This window comes from Vicia villosa, linkage group LG4 (genome assembly GCF_029867415.1).
Source record: "Vicia villosa cultivar HV-30 ecotype Madison, WI linkage group LG4, Vvil1.0, whole genome shotgun sequence".
In the NCBI taxonomy this organism is placed as follows: Eukaryota; Viridiplantae; Streptophyta; class Magnoliopsida; order Fabales; family Fabaceae; genus Vicia; species Vicia villosa.
Window position 1 is genome coordinate 133,164,064 of NC_081183.1, and position 25,805 is coordinate 133,189,868.

Sequence of the window (25,805 nt, forward strand, 5' to 3'; positions counted from 1 at the left end):
CTTTGCACATTTCCCACAAGGCATCCATATATCCATTTACAAATCGGGATATTCACGGTAAAGTGAATTTCATTTCTCAAACAAAAAGTCATCGGTTAACTTTATTTCGTCCCCACGGCACTCAACATATTTCCCACAAGGCATCCATATCGCCATTTCCATCTCGAGACATTCACGGTATATTGAATTTCATTTCTCAAACAAAAAGTCATCAGTTAACTTTATTTCGTCGCCACAGCACTCATTACATTTCCCACAAGGCATCCATATCTCTATTTCCATCTCAAGAAACGGTAAAGTGAATTTCATTTCTTAAACAAAAAGTCATCGGTTAACTTTATTTCAATCCCACGGCAACTCAACACATTTCCCACAAGGCATCCATATCTCCATCTCCATCTCGGGCCATTTAGGGTAAAGTGAATTTCACGTTTCCCACAAGTCATCCATATTTCCATTTCCATCTCGGGACATTCACGGTAAAGTGAATTTCATTTCTTAAACAAAAAGTCATAAATCTCGTTCTGATATAAGTTTCGCTTAACTGTAAACCAACTTATAAGTTATAGCCCAAGCAATACTACAAAGTTAAGCAGATACCTAATTGGTTCCTATACTTGGGCTATTCAGAAAGCCGCCAAAAAGGGATTTTGGTATCTTAGCAAACACACTCAAATATAAAAATTATCAAAACAAAACTAAGATGGCTAGCACGGACACCAGACACAACTCCATTGAACTTAATGTCGCTTCGATATCCGACACAGGCACACCTTTTTTCAAAAGTGCAGCAATTAATAGAAACACAAAAAACAATCGGAATCCATAAAACCGCCAATCCAAAAGCTGCAAGGTTGAGACTCGACACAACAAAGTTCCCTTGTTTATAGATGAGTTCACATTGAGATGCTAAATGCATCTATGGAGTCAAGTGCTATAACTAGCCTATACCTCAACCACATATCATTCAACTGTTGTTCTTATCTTATTGTTTTTAAAAAAACACTGCCACTGCCATTGTACTGTACGATTTGTACTCATACTGAAGACTATGCTCGTCTATCCAAGTCTATTACAGAAGCAATTTTTTGAGCTAACTCAACTTTGATACCTACTATTTCAAAGTAATATGATACAGAAATTGACAACCATGGATGACTATAGCTCTAAGCAGTAGATTCCACCCAGTGTTATTAAATAGCAAATAGCGACGCCATGGCCGCTATGGTGGATATACATGGCATTTTGTAGTCTCACCGCAATGGTAAACATCGGCCAGATATTGGAGGCTTTTCTGCCATAATCTGCTATAACGGCGCCGCAAAGTGGCCGGTATGTCGGGATTTTGGCTCCGCCATCTGCCATCAACAACACTGATTCCACTTGATGGCCAACAATGTGGGGAAATAAACACTATTCAAGGTTGCACAAGCCATTTCCAACATAAGTGTGATTTATCGAAGGGAACGCTAAAGTAGCATTTGATAAGTGTTATACATGGCTGGAACATCTATTTTTTAACACATTTCCCACAAGGCATCCATATCTCCATTTCCTTCTCGGGACAATCACGGTAAGGTGAATTTCACGTTTCCCACAAGGCATCCATATCTCCATTTCCATCTCGGGACAATCACACGGTAAAGTGAATTTCACGTTTCCCACAAGGCATCCATATATCATTTTCCATCTCGGGACAATCACACGGTAAAGTGAATTTCATGTTTCCCACAAGGCATCCATATCTCCATTTCCATCTCGGGACATTCACGGTAAAGTGAATTTTACGTTTCCGACAAGGCATCCATATCTCCATTTCCGTCTCGGGACAATCACACGGTAAAGTGAATTTCACGTTTCCCACAAGGCATCCATATCTCCATTTCCATCTCGGGACATTCACGGCAAAGTGAATTTCATTGCTTAAACAAAAAGTCATAAATCGCGTTCCTAATTCAAGTTTCGCTAAACTGTAAACCAACTTATAAGTTATAGCCCAGGCAATACTGAAAAGTTAAGCAGATAATTAATTGGATCCTATACTTGTGTGATTCAGAAAGCCGCCAAAAAGGGATTTTGCTATCTTACCAACACTCAAATATAAAAATTATCAAAACAAAATTAAGATTGCTAGCTCGGACACCAGACATGATACCATTGAACTTAATCACAAGTGTAGTGTTGCTTCCGTATCCGACAAAGACACGTTTTTTTTCAGAAATGCAACAATTAACAGAAACGCAAAAAACAATCAGCATCAATTCATCTTCATCCAATAAAACCTTAAACCAATCAAGAAAACAAAATAATTGCATCGTAAAGAAATTACCAGACCATATTTAAATTTCCTCCGGGGAGGCTCTTCCACCGGTTCAATCTGCACGTCCTTAACTTTCCCATTAGTTCCATTATTGTCGGTGTTCTGGCTTTTGAGTAATATGAGTCCACTAATAAAGAAGATGAGAACCTTTATTATTACCATTGTTAGAAGAACCGTGATTGTGATTGGTGTTGTTGTTGGAATTAGAAGAAGCGGAAGAAGGTGAAACGTGAACCCATTTCTTATTCCAATATCTGAATCATGCCAATTTCAGCAATAGATTTGAAACTTTCTTATTCCAATATCTGAATCATGCCACTTTCAGCAATAGATTTGTAATTTTATGCATCATCCAAGCTGCCAATTTTCGTTTACCATAAATTATTTACCAAATCCTATCCTCGAACAAAAAACTACCACCGCTTTTATAGGAATTCTCATTAGTCACCTTTATTTCGTCCCACGGCACTCAACACCTTTCCCACAAAAGGCATTTGTATCTTCATTACCATCTCGGGACATTCACAGTAAAGTGAATTTCATTTTTTAAACAAAAAGTCATCGGTTAACTTTATTTCGTCCCCACAGCACAAACCACAATTCCCACAAGGCTTCCATATCTCCATTTCCATCTCGGGACATTCACGGTAAAGTGAATTTCATTTCTTAAACAAAAAGTCATCGGCTAACTATATTTCGTCCCCACATCACTCAACACATTTCCGACAAGGCATCCGTATCTCCATTTCCATCTTGGGACATTCACGGTAAAGTGAATTTCATTTCTTAAACAAAAAGGCATCGGTTAAATTTATATTTCATCCCCACAGCACTCAACACATTTCTCACAAAGCATGCATATCTCCATTTCCATCTCGGTACATACACGGGCCAATGACCACTATCTAATGACATCTTTTCTTTTCATTTTCACCAAAATAATCCATCTCTTCCTCCAACACTCTTTTATTCTCATTGTGATGTACTTTTTATTAGAATTCTTATTCCAATATCTGAATCATGCCAATTTCAGCAATAGATTTGAAATTTTCTTATTCCAATATCAGAATCATGCCACTTTCAGCAATAGATTTGTAATTTTATGCATCATACAAGCTGCCAATTTTCGTTTGCCATAAATTATTTTCCAAATCATATCCTCGAACAAAAAACTACCACCGCTTTTATAGGAATTCTCATTAGTCACCTTTATTTCGTACCCACGGCACTCAACACCTTTCCCACAAAAGGCATTCATATCTTCATTACCATCTCGGGACATTCACAGTAAAGTGAATTTCATTTTTTAAACAAAAAGTCATTTCGTCCCCACAGCAAAACCACAATTCCCACAAGGCTTCCATATCTCTATTTCCATCTCGGGACATTCACGGTAAAGTGAATTTCATTTCTTAAACAAAAAGTCATCGGTTAACTATATTTCGTCCCCACATCACTCAACACATTTCCGACAAGGCATCAATATCTCCATTTCCATCTCGGGACATTCACTGTAAAGTGAATTTCATTTCTTAAACAAAAAGGCATCGGTTAAATTTATATTTCATCCCCACAGCACTCAACACATTTCCCACAAAGCATGCATATCTCCATTTCCATCTCGGTACATACACGGGCCAATGACCACTATGTAATGACATCTTTTCTTTTCATTTTCACCAAAATAATCCATCTCTTCCTCCAACACTCTTTTATTCTCATTGTGACGTACTTTTTATTAGAATTCTTATTCCAATATCTGAATCATGCCAATTTCAGCAATAGATTTGAAATTTTCTTATTCCAATATCTGAATCATGCCACTTTCAGCAATAGATTTGTAATTCTATGCATCATACAAGCTGCCAATTTTCGTTTACCATAAATTATTTTCCAAATCCTATCCTCGAACAAAAAACTACCACCGCTTTTATAGGAATTCTCATTAGTCACCTTTATTTCGTACCCACGGTACTCAACACCTTTCCCACAAAAGGCATTCATATCTTCATTACCATCTCGGGACATTCACAGTAAAGTGAATTTTATTTTTTAAACAAAAAGTCATCGGTTAACTTTATTTCGTCCCCACAACACAAACCACAATTCCCACAAGGCTTCCATATCGCCATTTCCATCTCGGGACATTCACGGTAAAGTGAATTTCATTTCTTAAACAAAAAGTCATTGGTTAACTATATTTCGTCCCCACATCACTCAACACATTTCCGACAAGGCATCAATATCTCCATTTCCATCTCGGGACATTCACGGTCAAGTGAATTTCATTTCTTAAACAAAAAGGCATCGGTTAAATTTAAATTTCATCCCCACAGCACTCAACACATTTCCCACAAAGCATCCAAATCAACATTTCCATCTCGGTACATTCACGGTAAAGTGAATTTCATGTTTCCCACAAGGCATCCATATCTCCATTTCCATCTCAGGACAATCACACGGTAAAGTGAATTTGCGGTTTACCACAAGGCATCCATATCTCCATTTCCATCTCAGGACAATCACACGGTAAAGTGAATTTCACGTTTCCCACAAGGCATCCATATCTCCATTTCCATCTCGGGACATTCACGGTAAAGTGAATTTCATTTCTTAAACAAAAAATCATCCGTTAACTTTATTTCGTCCTCACAGTATTTAACACATTTCCCACAAGGCATCCATATCTCCATTTCCTTCTCGGGACAATCACGGTAAGGTGAATTTCACGTTTCCCACAAGGTATCCATATCTCCATTTCCATCTCGGGACAATCACACGGTAAAGTGAATTTCACGTTTCCCACAAGGCATCCATATCTCCATTTCCATCCCGGGACATTCACGGTAAAGTGAATTTCACGTTTCCCACAAGGGATCCATATCTCCATTTCCATCTCAGGACAATCACACCGTAAAGTGAATTTCACATTTCCCACAAGGCATCCATATCTCCATTTCCATATCGGGACATTCACACTGTAAAGTGAATTTCACATTTCCCACAAGGCATCCATATCTCCATTTCTATATCGGGACGGGACATTCACGGTAAAGTGAATTTCATTTATTAAACAAAAAGTCATAAATCGCGTTCCTGATTCAAGTTTTGCTAAACTGTAACCCAACTTATAAGTTATAGCCCAAGCAATACTGAAAAGTTAAGCAGATAATTAATTGGCTCCTATACTTGTGCAATTCAGAAAGCCGCAAAAAGGGATTTTGCTATCTTACCAACACTCAAATATAAAAATTATCAAAACAAATTTAAGATTGCTAGCTCGGACACCAGACATGATACCATTGAACTTAATCACAAGTGTAGTGTTTCTTCCGTATCCGACAAAGACACGTTTTTTTTCAGAAGTGCAACAATTAACAGAAACGCAAAAAACAATCAGCATCAATTCATCTTCATCCAATAAAACCTTAAACCAATCAAGAAAACAAAAGAATTGCATCGTAAAGAAATTACCGGAACATATTTAAATTTCCTCCGGGGAGGCTCTTCCACCGGTTCAATCTGCGCGTCCTTAACTTTCCCATTAGTTCCATTATTGTCGGTGTTCTGGCTTTTGAGTAATATGGGTCCACTTATAAAGAAGAAGATGAGAACCGTTATTATTACCATTGTTAGAAGAACCGTGATTGTGATTGGTGTTGTTGTTGGAATTAGAAGCGGAAGAAGGTGAAACGTGAACCCATTTCTTTTTCCACTTTCTCACCGGTCCGGTGAAAACCGTTGCCGGTCCGTAACGGGTCAAAGACCGCCCCAGTCGGGTCCGAACTCCTTAATGTCAATAATCTATTAAAATTGATATTGTAAAGTCTATTGGCAAGAATATAAATTGTCATATGTGCAAATGATCAGATAGAATTATTATAGATATAAATATTATTAAGTGATCACTATGACTGAACTATTTGTACTCGAAACAATAACGACCAACTAAATTATCAGTATAGGTTCCCATTGATATAAGATAAATCTTATCAACAATGATAATAAGGTTAATATAACTATAGTTACTACTGAAAGGAAAAACAATACCTCAATCATCATAACATATTGTTTCTACGACCTAGATTTTTCCATCCGTAGTAGCATTTTCTGCATAATACAAATGCTTTAAACAAAGATTACTAAATTCTACATATTGCGAGCCCTTGGTACCAACAGGAACGACAAATTTTTATTAGCATTGTAACAAGAAGTCTCTTATAAGAAATACAAATTATGAATCAAAATTAGGTTAGATCTGAAGAGACATTTAAATAAATATCATTTTTATGACTACCTATTCTCTTCTCAACTTCCACATTGGTTTTGTACCACATGAGAGACTTCAGTCATAATCTCAATGTCGCGGCGGTCATCCTACAATAGAATAGATTGCTGAAAAATATAAGATCAAGTGAAAGATAATAGAAAACTAGCCAGAAGATTAGCATTCTAACAAGATCTCTCTCATATAAAAATAAAAATGGAAAATCAAAATTAGGTTTGATTAAAAGAGACATTTAAAATAATATTAATTTTATGAATACCTGTGTTTTTTTCAATCTCGACCCTGGTTTTGTACAACACAAGATTGTAATCTCAATCTTGTGTTAATCGCACAAAAGAACCAATTAGTGAAAAACCAACATAAATGAGAAATAATAGAAACCTTGCCTGAAGAAAGAACAAAATTGTTAACAATTCCAAACCTTTCTATCATTGCCCCAGAGAAATTTGACGGTGAGAAGTACAAATCCAACATGGAGAAACCAAATTCGATATGAGTAAATCTGAGAAAACTGTCCAAGGTCCAGCTCGATGAAAACATTAAGGTAGCATTTGAAATGTGTTAAACAAGGCTGGAACGTCGATTAAACTGAACCCTGATGAAGCATGCATAAAAAAAAGTCTTCTGTTGTGTGGTGAATATGTTTCAAAATCCGAGTATGGATAACTCAAAGATTGTGGTAAAAGTTTGTTTCTAATTTTTAGCATAGGTTGATTCAAATCAATCTTTTAGACATGATTTGAATCATGATGTTATCTCTGGTTTGCTTAAAACAGAGTGAGAAAATACTAAAGAGTGAGATTACAAATTGAGAGCAATTTTAGAATTGAGAAGGTACATAGTAAATAAAAATTATTAGAGAGGTATGGTTCCATCTATCTCTATTGATCTCTAAAGTAAAGTTATTGTGGGTTGAAAGAAAAAAAATAGACATTAGAATCTTTAGTGGATACTGGATAGGATGGTTTAGTTTGATTTTCATTGTATGGTATAGTTTTCTTGTGAATCTACTCAACAGTATGCTTGAGCAATTCTAAGTATGCATGACAGACATTCTTACAAATTACAAGAATCTTAAGCCTACAAACCCATACATGACTTCATCTTTAATCTATCCCTAAATATATGTTCTCTACATTATATACTTTAAAATAGTGGAGTACTATATCAAGTCTGAGGGTGAATCACACATTTTAAATATGATCTCTACATTATGTACTTTTAAGTTAGTGGAGTACTATATCAAGTCTGAGGGTGAATCTCACATTTTAAATTAGATCTCTACATTATGTACTTTTAAAGTAGTGGAGTACTATGTCAAGTGTGAGGGTGAATCTCACATAAAAAAATTGAATGTTGAACATTTTTTAAATAAAATGATTCATAAATAAATAAAATATTTTAATTGGATGTCCTAATTCATTTTATATCATTGTTCAAAAGTCTTATCCAACTAAGTGCACTTGGGATCAAACTATACCATAATATTATATATAACAATATATTTTTATCTAACTAGATAATCTCAAGATTTTTTCTAATAATTTTTCTACGTCTTCGTCTACCAGTTATTTGACTACCTTATATCTTATCTACTCTCTTTACAACCGAATTACATGTCATATATATATATATATATATATATATATATATATATATATATATATATATATATATATATATATATATATATATATATATATATATATATATATATATATATATATCAAAATCACCTAAATCTATTTTCCACCATTTTTTTACCATAGATCTTAGCCTAAAATCCTCTTTTTATCTCGTATAGTTTACCACATGCAACACAATATCCTAATATCTAATACATTTATTTTATTTTTATATTAGTTCTTTATCGCCCAACATTTCTTCTCATACATCATCGCTTGTCTAACGATAGTCAAATAAAATTTTCTCTTCAATTTGAATAGTACTTTCGTGTCACATAAAATGCATGAAATTCTCCTCCATTCTAACAATGCAACTTGAATTTGATGCTTTACATCTCATTCTATTACTCCATCGTTTTTTACCATATATCCAAAATATTTAAACCATAACCAGACCATTGATATGATATCATTTCCAACTTTCAACTCTAGACTAGAAACATCTCTCTCTTTGTTAAACTTACGATACGTATAGTTCGTCCTATTTATGCTTATACGAAAGTCATACACTTCTAAGGCTAATCTCAAAGTTTCAAACTTCTCATTTAATTCCTCCATCGACCCTTCAAGTAAAAGTATATTATCTGCAAAAAAATATATATCTCAATGCTAGCTCTAAGATGTGTTTGTTAAATGCATCCAAAACTAAAGTAACAAACTAAGGACTTATGGTTGATTCTCTCCGCTATGTGTCCTCGCACTAGTCGAGACCCCACATAAATTTTTGGATATCTCAAATATAGACAGTTCTAACTGCTTTCTTCTCCAAGATTTTCAACAAAATCTCTCTAAACATTGCACTTTCTCCAAGTCAATGAAAACTAAGAGCAAATCTTGTTAATCCATATGATACCTCTCCACTACATGTCGCATTAGATAAATCATTTTCATTTTCGACCTTTCAGACATAAAACCAAATTGATTATCATAACTATGCATCATAATATAGGAGCATTCACTAGCAAATATTTTCAAAGAAGATTTTACCTTAACTGTCACTTTCTATTCTAACCAAATGAATAGTAGTATTAATTACTGCTGATTGTAAAATAGAAACAATCAGAATATTCTAATAATTCAATATCCATTGATTTAGCCTATCAGGAATAAACCAGTAGTACTGGAATTCAATTCTGTAAGATAAATACTTCTCACAATAAGGATGAGCAAACTGAAAATTATAATGTTGCTCATTGTCTATACAAAACTAGGCACAAAGTGACATGTGAAATATACATTTTCCAGAGACAATATCACTTTTTCTAAAGAAAAGCAGAAACTGTTTGTTAAATAACCTTGCATTTTCTGAAAACCGAAGAGTAGACTCTTTTAATTTGGTTTTATGAGAACACTTTAAAGTGGTCCTTGCAAAGAAAATAGCGGTTTACCACAAGGCATCCATATCTCCATTTCCATCTCAGGACAATCACACGGTAAAGTGAATTTCACGTTTCCCACAAGGCATCCATATCTCCATTTCCATCTCGGGACATTCACGGTAAAGTGAATTTCATTTCTTAAACAAAAAATCATCCGTTAACTTTATTTCGTCCTCACAGTATTTAACACATTTCCCACAAGGCATCCATATCTCCATTTCCTTCTCGGGACAATCACGGTAAGGTGAATTTCACGTTTCCCACAAGGTATCCATATCTCCATTTCCATCTCGGGACAATCACACGGTAAAGTGAATTTCACGTTTCCCACAAGGCATCCATATCTCCATTTCCATCCCGGGACATTCACGGTAAAGTGAATTTCACGTTTCCCACAAGGGATCCATATCTCCATTTCCATCTCAGGACAATCACACCGTAAAGTGAATTTCACATTTCCCACAAGGCATCCATATCTCCATTTCCATATCGGGACATTCACACTGTAAAGTGAATTTCACATTTCCCACAAGGCATCCATATCTCCATTTCTATATCGGGACGGGACATTCACGGTAAAGTGAATTTCATTTATTAAACAAAAAGTCATAAATCGCGTTCCTGATTCAAGTTTTGCTAAACTGTAACCCAACTTATAAGTTATAGCCCAAGCAATACTGAAAAGTTAAGCAGATAATTAATTGGCTCCTATACTTGTGCAATTCAGAAAGCCGCAAAAAGGGATTTTGCTATCTTACCAACACTCAAATATAAAAATTATCAAAACAAATTTAAGATTGCTAGCTCGGACACCAGACATGATACCATTGAACTTAATCACAAGTGTAGTGTTTCTTCCGTATCCGACAAAGACACGTTTTTTTTCAGAAGTGCAACAATTAACAGAAACGCAAAAAACAATCAGCATCAATTCATCTTCATCCAATAAAACCTTAAACCAATCAAGAAAACAAAAGAATTGCATCGTAAAGAAATTACCGGAACATATTTAAATTTCCTCCGGGGAGGCTCTTCCACCGGTTCAATCTGCGCGTCCTTAACTTTCCCATTAGTTCCATTATTGTCGGTGTTCTGGCTTTTGAGTAATATGGGTCCACTTATAAAGAAGAAGATGAGAACCGTTATTATTACCATTGTTAGAAGAACCGTGATTGTGATTGGTGTTGTTGTTGGAATTAGAAGCGGAAGAAGGTGAAACGTGAACCCATTTCTTTTTCCACTTTCTCACCGGTCCGGTGAAAACCGTTGCCGGTCCGTAACGGGTCAAAGACCGCCCCAGTCGGGTCCGAACTCCTTAATGTCAATAATCTATTAAAATTGATATTGTAAAGTCTATTGGCAAGAATATAAATTGTCATATGTGCAAATGATCAGATAGAATTATTATAGATATAAATATTATTAAGTGATCACTATGACTGAACTATTTGTACTCGAAACAATAACGACCAACTAAATTATCAGTATAGGTTCCCATTGATATAAGATAAATCTTATCAACAATGATAATAAGGTTAATATAACTATAGTTACTACTGAAAGGAAAAACAATACCTCAATCATCATAACATATTGTTTCTACGACCTAGATTTTTCCATCCGTAGTAGCATTTTCTGCATAATACAAATGCTTTAAACAAAGATTACTAAATTCTACATATTGCGAGCCCTTGGTACCAACAGGAACGACAAATTTTTATTAGCATTGTAACAAGAAGTCTCTTATAAGAAATACAAATTATGAATCAAAATTAGGTTAGATCTGAAGAGACATTTAAATAAATATCATTTTTATGACTACCTATTCTCTTCTCAACTTCCACATTGGTTTTGTACCACATGAGAGACTTCAGTCATAATCTCAATGTCGCGGCGGTCATCCTACAATAGAATAGATTGCTGAAAAATATAAGATCAAGTGAAAGATAATAGAAAACTAGCCAGAAGATTAGCATTCTAACAAGATCTCTCTCATATAAAAATAAAAATGGAAAATCAAAATTAGGTTTGATTAAAAGAGACATTTAAAATAATATTAATTTTATGAATACCTGTGTTTTTTTCAATCTCGACCCTGGTTTTGTACAACACAAGATTGTAATCTCAATCTTGTGTTAATCGCACAAAAGAACCAATTAGTGAAAAACCAACATAAATGAGAAATAATAGAAACCTTGCCTGAAGAAAGAACAAAATTGTTAACAATTCCAAACCTTTCTATCATTGCCCCAGAGAAATTTGACGGTGAGAAGTACAAATCCAACATGGAGAAACCAAATTCGATATGAGTAAATCTGAGAAAACTGTCCAAGGTCCAGCTCGATGAAAACATTAAGGTAGCATTTGAAATGTGTTAAACAAGGCTGGAACGTCGATTAAACTGAACCCTGATGAAGCATGCATAAAAAAAAGTCTTCTGTTGTGTGGTGAATATGTTTCAAAATCCGAGTATGGATAACTCAAAGATTGTGGTAAAAGTTTGTTTCTAATTTTTAGCATAGGTTGATTCAAATCAATCTTTTAGACATGATTTGAATCATGATGTTATCTCTGGTTTGCTTAAAACAGAGTGAGAAAATACTAAAGAGTGAGATTACAAATTGAGAGCAATTTTAGAATTGAGAAGGTACATAGTAAATAAAAATTATTAGAGAGGTATGGTTCCATCTATCTCTATTGATCTCTAAAGTAAAGTTATTGTGGGTTGAAAGAAAAAAAATAGACATTAGAATCTTTAGTGGATACTGGATAGGATGGTTTAGTTTGATTTTCATTGTATGGTATAGTTTTCTTGTGAATCTACTCAACAGTATGCTTGAGCAATTCTAAGTATGCATGACAGACATTCTTACAAATTACAAGAATCTTAAGCCTACAAACCCATACATGACTTCATCTTTAATCTATCCCTAAATATATGTTCTCTACATTATATACTTTAAAATAGTGGAGTACTATATCAAGTCTGAGGGTGAATCACACATTTTAAATATGATCTCTACATTATGTACTTTTAAGTTAGTGGAGTACTATATCAAGTCTGAGGGTGAATCTCACATTTTAAATTAGATCTCTACATTATGTACTTTTAAAGTAGTGGAGTACTATGTCAAGTGTGAGGGTGAATCTCACATAAAAAAATTGAATGTTGAACATTTTTTAAATAAAATGATTCATAAATAAATAAAATATTTTAATTGGATGTCCTAATTCATTTTATATCATTGTTCAAAAGTCTTATCCAACTAAGTGCACTTGGGATCAAACTATACCATAATATTATATATAACAATATATTTTTATCTAACTAGATAATCTCAAGATTTTTTCTAATAATTTTTCTACGTCTTCGTCTACCAGTTATTTGACTACCTTATATCTTATCTACTCTCTTTACAACCGAATTACATGTCATATATATATATATATATATATATATATATATATATATATATATATATATATATATATATATATATATATATATATATATATATATATATATATATATATATATATATATCAAAATCACCTAAATCTATTTTCCACCATTTTTTTACCATAGATCTTAGCCTAAAATCCTCTTTTTATCTCGTATAGTTTACCACATGCAACACAATATCCTAATATCTAATACATTTATTTTATTTTTATATTAGTTCTTTATCGCCCAACATTTCTTCTCATACATCATCGCTTGTCTAACGATAGTCAAATAAAATTTTCTCTTCAATTTGAATAGTACTTTCGTGTCACATAAAATGCATGAAATTCTCCTCCATTCTAACAATGCAACTTGAATTTGATGCTTTACATCTCATTCTATTACTCCATCGTTTTTTACCATATATCCAAAATATTTAAACCATAACCAGACCATTGATATGATATCATTTCCAACTTTCAACTCTAGACTAGAAACATCTCTCTCTTTGTTAAACTTACGATACGTATAGTTCGTCCTATTTATGCTTATACGAAAGTCATACACTTCTAAGGCTAATCTCAAAGTTTCAAACTTCTCATTTAATTCCTCCATCGACCCTTCAAGTAAAAGTATATTATCTGCAAAAAAATATATATCTCAATGCTAGCTCTAAGATGTGTTTGTTAAATGCATCCAAAACTAAAGTAACAAACTAAGGACTTATGGTTGATTCTCTCCGCTATGTGTCCTCGCACTAGTCGAGACCCCACATAAATTTTTGGATATCTCAAATATAGACAGTTCTAACTGCTTTCTTCTCCAAGATTTTCAACAAAATCTCTCTAAACATTGCACTTTCTCCAAGTCAATGAAAACTAAGAGCAAATCTTGTTAATCCATATGATACCTCTCCACTACATGTCGCATTAGATAAATCATTTTCATTTTCGACCTTTCAGACATAAAACCAAATTGATTATCATAACTATGCATCATAATATAGGAGCATTCACTAGCAAATATTTTCAAAGAAGATTTTACCTTAACTGTCACTTTCTATTCTAACCAAATGAATAGTAGTATTAATTACTGCTGATTGTAAAATAGAAACAATCAGAATATTCTAATAATTCAATATCCATTGATTTAGCCTATCAGGAATAAACCAGTAGTACTGGAATTCAATTCTGTAAGATAAATACTTCTCACAATAAGGATGAGCAAACTGAAAATTATAATGTTGCTCATTGTCTATACAAAACTAGGCACAAAGTGACATGTGAAATATACATTTTCCAGAGACAATATCACTTTTTCTAAAGAAAAGCAGAAACTGTTTGTTAAATAACCTTGCATTTTCTGAAAACCGAAGAGTAGACTCTTTTAATTTGGTTTTATGAGAACACTTTAAAGTGGTCCTTGCAAAGAAAATAGCGGTTTACCGGGTGAGACTTCAAAACCTGGGACTTGCCTGCTTCAGTTTATTAAATAAAACTCTGCTCATCTACAAATATGCATAATGGGTAGTAAAGTATTTGAAATTAGGATGGCAAACTTGCAACTGCCTAATCCAGTTGTGAGCAGCTCGCAGCAGAGAATTGGCTTTCTGACCTTCAAATTCCCCTTCCGGATCCCAGAAATCTGAGAAAACTGTCCAAGGTCCAGCTCGATGAAAACATTAAGGTAGCATTTGATATGTGTTAAACAAGGCTGGAACGTCTATTTTTTTATGTTTTATACTATAAAATAGATTCCACTAAATGGATTGGTGAGGTATGGATCAAAGAGAACAAAACAAAACATTCTACTATGTTCTGTCTACGTGTATCAATCAATAATACTAAAAAATTCTTAGGAAATGAAATGATAATATCCAATATTTTGAAAACGAAATAAGCAATCCATTCCAGAGATGTATTAAGAAATAACCCTATGGAATATACCGACACAATGGAGAGATCAGTACTTCGACATGAACAAAGACTAAAAAATTATTGAATAATTATTATTTCAAATATCAGTATCTTTGCTGAATAAATCCTCCTTTTCCATTAGACTGTTTAGGGCCACAAACCACTATGTAATGACATCTTTCCTTTCCATTTCCACCAAAATAATCCTTGTCTCCCTCCAACACTCTTTGATTCTCATTCTGACATACTTTTTCATAGAATTCTTATTCTAATATCTGAATCATGCCACTTTTAGCAAAAGAGTTGTTCTTTTATTCATCATAATCATACAAGACGCAAACTTTCACTTATCATAAATCACTTTCCAAATCCTATCCTCAAATAAAAAAACCACCACCGCTTTTATAGGAGTTCTCATCGGTTAACTCTATTTCATCCCGACAGCACTCAACACATTTCCCACAAGGCATCCATATCTCCATTTCCGTCTCGGGAAATTCACGGTGAAGTGAATTTCATTTCTTAAACAAAAAGTCATCGGTTAACTTTATTTCGTCCTCACAGTACTTAACATATTTCCCACAAGGTATCCAAATCTCCATTTCCATCTCGGGACAATCACACGGTGAAGTGAATTTCACGTTTCCCACAAGGCATCCATATCTCCATTTCCATCTCGGGACAATCACCCGGTAAAGTGAATTTCACGTTTCCCACAAGGCATCCATATATCATTTTCCATCTCGGGACAATCACACGGTAAAGTGAATTTCATGTTTCCCACAAGGCATCCATATCTCCATTTCCATCTCGGGACATTCACGGTAAAGTGAATTTTACGTTTCCGACAAGGCATCCATATCTCCATTTCCGTCTCGGGACAATCACACGGTAAAGTGAATTTCACGTTTCCCACAAGGCATCCATATCTCCATTTCCATCTCGGGACATTCACGGCAAAGTGAATTTCATTGCTTAAACAAAAAGTCATAAATCGCGTTCCTAATTCAAGTTTCGCTAAACTGTAAACCAACTTATAAGTTATAGCCCAGGCAATACTGAAAAGTTAAGCAGATAATTAATTGGTTCCTATACTTGTGTGATTCAGAAAGCCGCCAAAAAGGGATTTTGCTATCTTACCAACACTCAAATATAAAAATTATCAAAACAAAATTAAGATTTCTAGCTCGGACACCAGACATGATGCCATTGAACTTAATCACAAGTGTAGTGTAGTGTCGCTTCGGTATCCAAGAAAGACACTCTCATTTTCAGAAGTGCAACAATTAACAGAAACCCACAAAATCCTATCAATTAATCCTCATCCAATAAAACTCAAACCAATAAAGAAAACACAAGAATTGCATCGTAAAGTAATTACCGGGACATATTTAAATTTCCTCCGGGGAGGCTCTTCCACCGGTTCAATCTGCGCGTCCTTAACGTTCCCATTACTTCCGTTATTGTTGGCGTTCTGGCTTCGAGTAATACGGGTCCACTTATAAAGAAGAAGACGAGAACCGTTATTATCACCATTGTTAAAGAACCGTGATTGTGATTGGTGTTGTTGGAATTAGAAGAAGCGGAAGAAGGTGAAACGTGAACCCATTTCTTCTTCCACTTTCTTACCGGTCCGGTGAAAACCGTTGCCGGTCCGTAACGGGTCGAGGACCGCCCCAGTCGGGCCCCAACTCCTTCCATGGTAACTAACCAGAACCGCCTTCCTCCGACTTCCTGGACCTCCGATCCACCTCTAACAATGCCGAATTTTTGGTTATTTTTCTAGATTTTGGGAATTTGGTTTTTGAAGTCTCGATCTTGCTCTTTACAAAAACCTTTTGTTTCTCTCTCTAAAGAGTACTAGTTGTAGATTGTGGGGTTTTTGTAGTTTAGTTTCCAGGTTTTGGGATGAGTTATCCAATGGTTCACGTTTGTGGTTCGTTGTGTTGTAGCCAATCAGGACCGTCCACGTCTTTTTTTACTCGACAGAGAGATATATTTATGAATTTAATTTTTGTTTCCCGTTAAAAATCAAAAATGAATCTGATTTTTATGTTAGTTTAGTCTGAAAATATTTATAACAATCTAATTTTATAGATTTGATTAAATGAAATAAAATATTTATAAAAATCTGATGATTAGAATTAATTAATTATATATAATATTTTATACTTTAAATATTTAAATATAGATTAATAAAATTTTATATGATAATTGACATAGTTCAACTAGTATGTCTTAAATGAGTTAAATGATGTAAATCTAGGAAAATTTGTTGTTTTGGAAATCACAAAAATACTATTTTGTTATTTTAGTCTAAATTTATAAGTAGGGGGCAAAAAAGGTATTTTGTAGTTTTTTTCAACTCACTTTTTCACTTTCTATTTTTTCACGTTTCATTTTTTTCACTTTCCATTTTTCACTTTTTAATCATAAATTTCAATATCGATTTCGGACACCAACATTGACATGCATTTTCTCAAAAGTGTTGGTACTACATATCTTTTTTGAGCAATTGATGTATAGTTTAGATATATAGACCCGATACATCAACATATGAATTGAACTAAAAAAATTAAATTTGCTTATAATAGTGATTTTAGGGTGTTTTTATCTTCAATAAGTCTAAATTATGCTACCTTCGCTCATCATACATGCAACAATTTCGTTCTATAATTCTAAATCTTCGATAGTATGAATAATAAGTTCATGTTTCATGAAAAATGGATACAAAGAATTGAATATTAAGAATTGTGGTTAGGTCTAATTCATTCCTACAAAATCGGTGGTTTGTAGGATAAGAATTTCTTCCACTTATAAGCACATGTTCAAGTCATATATAAGTACATGTTCAAGTTATATATTGTCCAATAAAAAACTGACCATTAAGATATTGCAAGACATCGAAATAAACATATTAAGCAAAATCCTAAATTAAAATGAAATAAGAACAAAAAACTAATAAGCAAATCCTCAATTTCTAATAATAACTTTTAGCATCCCTTCATCCTAAAAAAAACTCTTTTCTAACAAACAATCAAAAGGCAAATTAAGCATTGACCTTGTAATAAATCAGTAATCATGAATCAAACATTTACCCTTAAATGAATCACAAATCACTAATTAGGATCCAAATCAAATAGTTGTTATATATATATAAAATGAGAGATACCGTATAAAAAGGAAACCAATGAATTCACAAACAAAAACACAAAGTAATACGAAAAAAAAACGAAAAAGTGAAGTAACTGACTGGTTTTGGATCCGACAGGATGATTCCAAAAGGCTTGAAGCTTTGAGGTCGCCATGAAAAGAACCATTCTTATCTTCCATTGAAATTGAAATTTGATTGGATTTTGGTTTCAACTTCTTACGCAACTTAGAAACTATATTATTTATAATGTTATTAAAAAAATTTATGGGCCATAATAACGTCTAAGAACATTCTTCAAAGATTCAAAATAAAATAAAAAATTTATAATGTATTGAATTTGTGTATTTTTTTTTTAAAATTATTATTTTTAAATGAACTAGTGGCCAAGTATCATGCTTTAAAAATAAATAATTGACATATCATATTCATAGGTTAATATTTTTGTACAATTATTTAATTATTTTTATTTTTCTATTAAAAAATATTTTCATACTCCTAAAACTTTCGTTAATATTTCTGTACAATTATTTAATTATTTTTATTTTTTCATACTAAAATCCAAATCCCCGTGAAACACACTCTCTTAATTTTATATTTAATATGTAAAGTTGATATTGTAAAATGTAGACTGGAATAGCTTTTTTTTCAACCAACGCACGGCTACATGCCCTTCTACCGTGGAAAACAATAACCTACAAAAGAGAGCTTATAGGCTACGTGATTTTTCACCCTGATTTTTTATTTATCACCGATAAATCAAACATGTACTTAATGATATTTATTTATTTTGTATGCAAAAATTAATTTAAATATCGTCTACTGCTTTTGAGAATTTCGTGTGCCAGTCGATTCAGATTTTATTCTCTTACTCTTGTTAAGTCATGATTCATGAAATAATGGTGTATTAACTACTACTTGATTTTTTATCATAAGTTATTTTGAACTTCTCACACACATGTTAAAAAAAATCATTATATAAAAATGAAAAATTATGAAGGTTTTTCTAAATTTATCTTCATGACATGTAGAAGCTAAATTTACATAATTGAAAGAAGATAGAATAATAAATATTTAAAGATATAATAGATAAAAATATCATTAATTATTTATTAGAATTGTAAATAATTTATATTTAAATACAGTTTTTTTCTAAAACGACTTATAAAAAACCCGAAGGAAGTAATATTTAAAAATAGTAAAATTGTACTATCTTTGAATTAAATTAAAATTCTTAAAGATAAATATATAAAATGGATATCTTTAAATTAAAATTCTTAAAGATAAATATATAAAATATATCAATTGTTAGTTGGCTCAATGAAAATTAGCACAGTGATAATTGACGTTGTATTTGATAGGTAAGATTATGGTTTGATTCTTGCAACTGTGATCGAAAGACGACATCACAACTTTGATGAAAATTTGATAAATATTAATTTCTTTTAATAAATATGAAAACAGATAATAAATTAAAAGATAAAAAAGTTATTAATAAAAAAGAAATAGAAATGAGTGCACTATAATATAATGGATAAAATTAATAATAAAATCAAAGTTTTTCTGTTGGGCGAATTGAAAAACACAATAAATAATGTTATCATTTAAATTTTATTACTCTTCTGAATACTTGCAGTGAGTTGTTAAAGTAATAATTGATCTTTAATTTAATATAATGATTGCATATCTTTCTTTGGTTATAAAACTTGATAGAAAATTTAGAGGATTTTTCTCCATTATGTCTTAAAGTAGACAATTTCTTTATAGATTCTCATGGAATTGAAAACCTGCTAAAAACTCTAAAATAAAATTTTAAAAAAAATTGGAATTGTGATTAATTTGGAGATGCATTTCCAAAAATACCCTAAAAAATTGTTAGAGATTTTTTAAGATATGCATATCAAAAAAATTTCAAAAAATTGAAAAATTCGAAATATTGATTAATTCAAATATTTGAGAATTGATATAATTTATAAGTTTTGAATAATAATATAATTTTACTGTTCATATTTCTATTCTAATTTCAAATATAAATTAACAAATAAAACTCATAGAAAATTTAATTATTTTTTGATAAATTTCATATTAATAATTACTAAAATTATAACTGATACACAACAGTTAAGATTATATAAAAAATAAATATATTAATAATTATTCAACAAAAATTTAAAATATAAGAGGTCAATTTATTTATATTTTAATATAAATTTTGAATTACATAGTTTTTCAAAATAATAAATAAAAATCAAAAATATAAAAAATTATGATAAAAAAATCATTTATATATAAAATAATTTTTAACTTTAAATATTTTTTGGAAATTTTGTTTATACAATAAATTTTTTTTAACTATAAAATTGTTTTTGAAAATTAGTTTATGAAATAATTTTTTTATGTATCATAAAAAATAATAAATAAATAGTAAATAAATATATTTATTATTATTATTAATTTTATATATAAAAACAAGGTATTGATTTAAATATTTATTAGGCTAATATTATTATTATATCTTGATTATAATGATATATATTTAATAATATATTTTAATTAATACAATTAATTATACTATTAATTGTATTAATTCACCTTGATTTTAATTTTTTTAATAAGTATTGAGTTCTTTCGGATATGCATATCCGAAAAATCCCAAGACAAAAAATTAAAATATTTTGGATATGCATCTCCGAAGACACCATTTTCCCAAAAAAAATTGTCTTCAAAAGTGTATCTCCGAAGTCACATTTTTTCTAAAAAAATGTGTCTTCGGATATGCACTTCCAAAAAAAAAATTTTTTCAAAAAATAAAATGTCATCGGAAATGCACTTCCAAAATATAAGGGTATTTTGGGGTTTTCACCGCGGGTTGCTAAGAAGTTAGGGAGGTCTATAAAGAAATTGTTTAAAAGTAATGGATTTGGCTGGTATTGAAAGAGTCAATGATGAATCTTGAAACAACATGTAAGAAAATACAAAGAATCAAAAATAATATAATAGAAAACTATAACAAAACTCAGCAACAGAAGCCCTACTTTATTAAGAACACACCCAAATAATTATTCAAAACCTTAGTGGAGCCTTTATTATGATTTATCACCGAAAAAACTCGGTAAAAGAAAACCCTAACCCTTTATTATTCTTAATCAAACGTCAAACACGGGTCAGGTTGATGTGCATAAGGTATATCCTTATGCACGGTGCATAAATCTCGTACGGGTAATATTTAAATTGTTCCGAGTAACATTTTAGTTAGAAACGAGTAATAATATCATAATCCATGAATAATATATGCATTATTTGTACACATCTATTAATTATGAGTAATTATTAATTGTGAGTAATGAGTACACTATTCTGAGTAATATTTACATCATTCTGAGTAATATCGAATTTTAACTATTTTGAGTAATATATTCATTGTTCTGAGTAATATTTATACTATTTTGAGTAATCTGTATATTATTTTGAGTAATAAATATAATACTTTGAGTAATAGAAACAATATTTGAGTATTTATGCACCGTGCATAAGGATATACCTTATGCACATCAACTCATCCCCTTGATTTTAATTTCTTAATAAGTATTGAGTTCTTTCGGATATGCATATCTGAAAAATCCCAAGACAAAAAATTAAAATATTTTGGATATGCATCTCCGAAGACACTCTTTTCCCAAAAAAAATGTCTTCGAAAGTATATCACCGAAGTCACATTTTTTCTAAAAAAATGTGTCTTCGGATATGCACTTCCAAAAAAAAATTTTTTTTCAAAAAATAAAATGTCATCGGAAATGCACTTCCAAAATATAAGGGTATTTTGGGGTTTTCACCGCGGGTTGCTAAGAAGTTAGGGAGGTCTATAAAGAAATTGTTTAAAAGTAATGGATTTGGGTGGTATTGGAGGAGTCAATGATGAATCTTGAAACAACATGTAAGAAAATACAAAGAATCAAAATAATATAATAGAAAACTATAACAAAACTCAGCAACAGAAGCCCTACTTTATTAAGAACACACCCAAATAATTATTCATAACCCTAGTGGAGCCTTTATTATGATTTATCACCGAAAAAGCTCATTAAAAGAAAACCCTAACCGTTTATTATTCTTAATCAAATGTCAAACACAATACTCAGGTCAAAATTGTAACATGCATTTATAAAAAATTTAGGTCAGAAAACCTAACAAAACATTTTAGGTCAAAACAAATTAGGGCAAAACTGAAATATAGTATAGAACGATTCATCAAACATAACATGCAAACATATGTATGTGAAATATAACAAAAAAAGGTTGAATACATTACAAGTTTAAGAGGAAGATACTCTCCAACTTTCTCTGAAACAGATAGCATTAAACACAACGCAGCAGCAATCAGGAAGAAGTAAAATCAGTAACTATTTGGGTGTGAGTGAATAGTGATCATCAGAGACAAAGATGGGAAGAGGAGGTCGTCGGAGATAGAGGAAGGAGAGACGTGGGGAGAAGAGACGAGAGAGGCTGAGAGGGTGAGTCTAAGAGGGTGTGGGAAAAAGTGAGGAAAAGAAATAAAGATGGAATTTATATTTTTTGTTTCGAATACTTGTTGGATAAATGGTCCATATCTTCCTTCAGGATACGGATAATTTATTTAACCATTCCCGGTCTATTCCTTGTTTCGGCCGATTCAATGGACTAGTACCACCGGTCCGGTTCTCGGATCCAGAGGTCCACAAAGAACCCTACTTGTACATATAAGAAACGAACGGAGATTTGAAATTACTAACTAGAAAAGAAAGGAGATTTGAAATCACTAATTATTTTGATATATTTTAAAAGGTTTTAATTTTTCTAAAATTGTTTTTATATTTTCTTTTTATGAAATGTTCTTTTGTTGTTTAATTTCCACCTTTAATAATAATGGTGGTAGTTTCCTCATGTTATTATAAAGTTTTTCTTTATGTGTATTTATCATTTTAAATAGTAAGATTTTATTAGATTAGGTTATGTGATTTTTGTGTTCCCACTTTTAAAAAAAGATTTTCATATTAAAATTTTGATGTTTCTAATGTGATTTTGTGATTATTATTGTGATTTGAAGTTGGATATCGTGGTTGTGTTTAATTGTTTAGGTGTGAGAAAATATTTCACCTTAAATATTATATACTAGAGATTTGTTATGAAATTAATAAAAAGTAATATAATATAGGAGTAAAGATGAATGAGAGAAATAGAAGAGAAAAATAATATTATATTGTTCTCATTATCAGTGTTGATTTCAAATACAATGAGTCCTATTTATAAGACATGTGTAATAAATAGAAATTAATATGAAATCTCCTAATTGATGAACATCCATAATCATGTCATCTATAACACTCCCTCTTAGATATCCATAAAGAATATGCCTAGATACAAGGGAATTCTTCAGAAAAAATTATGTCTCCGAGACCACCAGCCGAATCCAAGACATATGTAGCTGGAATAACTTCTTCTTCCCCCGTTCGTGCCAAGGAAAACATCCTATCTCTTCAAACTTATAATAAGATACATCTGTTTGGCGCGCATCATTCCCTCCCCTCCTTTCTATCATTAGAAGCAAAGAAAGGCAGGAAAAAATGGATCTCTTCAGAAGAGATAAAACCTCATATAATAATAACATAATTAGCTGGTTTAGATCAATCCTAACCCGATAATTTAGAATTTAGTAGACGATTAAATCCGATTTTTAAGACAATTAAAAAGATAAAATACAACATCAAATCATGTTTAGATATTTATAAGATGTTTCTTTTGTTCTTTTGAGGTAATCAGAAAAGAAAAAAATAGCCAATATAATCATGATAATCATGTATTTACAAGCTTTTTTTATTATTTTATTATCTGATTTTTGCGTAGGATTCCATTCAACTCATGGTTGGTTCTTTTTTATTTTATATTGTATTGCTCTTGGCATGCTGATTCATTTTCTAGTGCCATGATCATTCATTTTCTAGCCCGTCTTTTGAATGAATTAACAAACCTTTTTCCTCTGTGGAGTGAGATCATCACGAGAAGGTTTTAGAAAACCACAGTTCTTATGTCTTAATTTGGAATTTAATATTCCTCCTTGTATTCTAAAAAAATAATGCTCCGGGCCGAAAAGAATAGAGCTTACCTCCGGCACCTGGCTTTCTCGGGATCTTTCTCTTTCTTTCGGGAAAGGGAACAACACCCTACTATGAACTTTTTCAAAGGTCAGCTAGGAAAAGGGGTGGCCACTATTCTTAGTAGAAGATGGCAGTTTAGAGGATCTAGAGAGCTAAGATTCGATAACAAAACTGACTCACCTTCCTAAGGATAAAGAGAGAAATTAGAATACTTTTTTATTCATTCTTTTTTTGGTACTGATTCGGTGCGGGAATATCCTTTCATTTATCTGCGAAAAAACCTACTTTATCTAATACACCCTTATTTAGGTAGGAAAAGGTTGAGGATAAGGCGGTAGACACAAAACGACTCAAAGAATTACATAGAAAGAACGACTAGCTACTAGAATAGCTCTTAATGTCGCATCTCTTTCTAGACTGGGACCATTTATCCTGATTTATGCTCGTTGCATGCCTTGATCGACTACTATTTAAATAGCATTTCTCGCTGGGGTTTCAGCGGCAAATGGTGTCCCCTTCGTGTACCCTTGAATCCACATGAACCGGCGGAGGACTAATAAAGGCTTCATAAGAACCGAAGGTTGCACTACGTTCAAGGATTCATATTCCTGTTCTTTCTCAGTCGCCCTTACCTCGGACAACTGGGTCAGTCAGTTGAAGGAGCGGAATATTATCCATTTATAGATGGAGCCTCGACCACAGCTAGGTCTAGAGGGAAATGATTTTACTAGTTTAATTCAATTAAACCATTTGTGCTTACTTCAATAAAGGAAGCAAGGGCATGCTTCCATCCACTCATTCAATAAATGACTATCAGGAACGAAAAAGTCCTTTCAACAATTTTAAGTCCCTTTTTCATAGCACAAAAAAGAAGAATAGGAACGAAAAAAACCTTCTGGAGAGGTCCGTTTGATATAAAAAACACTTGTCAGCAACAGTCGGACAAGTAGGGAATGTCGGGGTAAACCAGAAAAGTTTGGGCAGAGGCGGGAATCCAATTTTGCTCATTCTTTTTGTATACGTAAGAGTGTGAAAAGAAGGCCGAATTCAAGTTGTTTAAGTTTAAAAATAGCCGCGGTGAATTTCTCTACGACCCCAGTTTCCGGTCCTATTCTTACTTACTTTCTCCTCTCCCTAAGGTCACTTCACTCTTTATAGCAAGTAGAGAATCCGATTCACAAGAACCAACTAACTAGATTTACAATAGAAAAGTAAAGTTTAGCATTTAGATCATTAGTTTTTAGCCCGTTCCATTTTGATTTGGCAGTTTGACCGCGGTTTAATTACAGTTGATATAGTTAATGCATAATCAAAATATGGTTTTTGGGGTTGGAATTTGTAGCGTCAACTTATAGGTTTCATCATTTTTCTAATTTCTTCGCTAGCAGAATGTGAAAGATTACCTTTTGATTTACCAAAAGCAGAAGAAGAATTAGTAGCTGGTTATCAAACTTTTTTAGGACATTATTCAAATTCAAGATCTTAGACAT

The 25,805-nt window shown here is 32.2% G+C and overlaps 1 pseudogene; it reads right to left on the minus strand.

Annotated features, from left to right (window-relative positions):
- Positions 1–16,948, minus strand: part of LOC131595240 (uncharacterized) — a 33,900-nt pseudogene extending 16,952 nt beyond the window's left edge.
- Between the last annotated feature and the right edge of the window lie 8,857 nt (positions 16,949–25,805).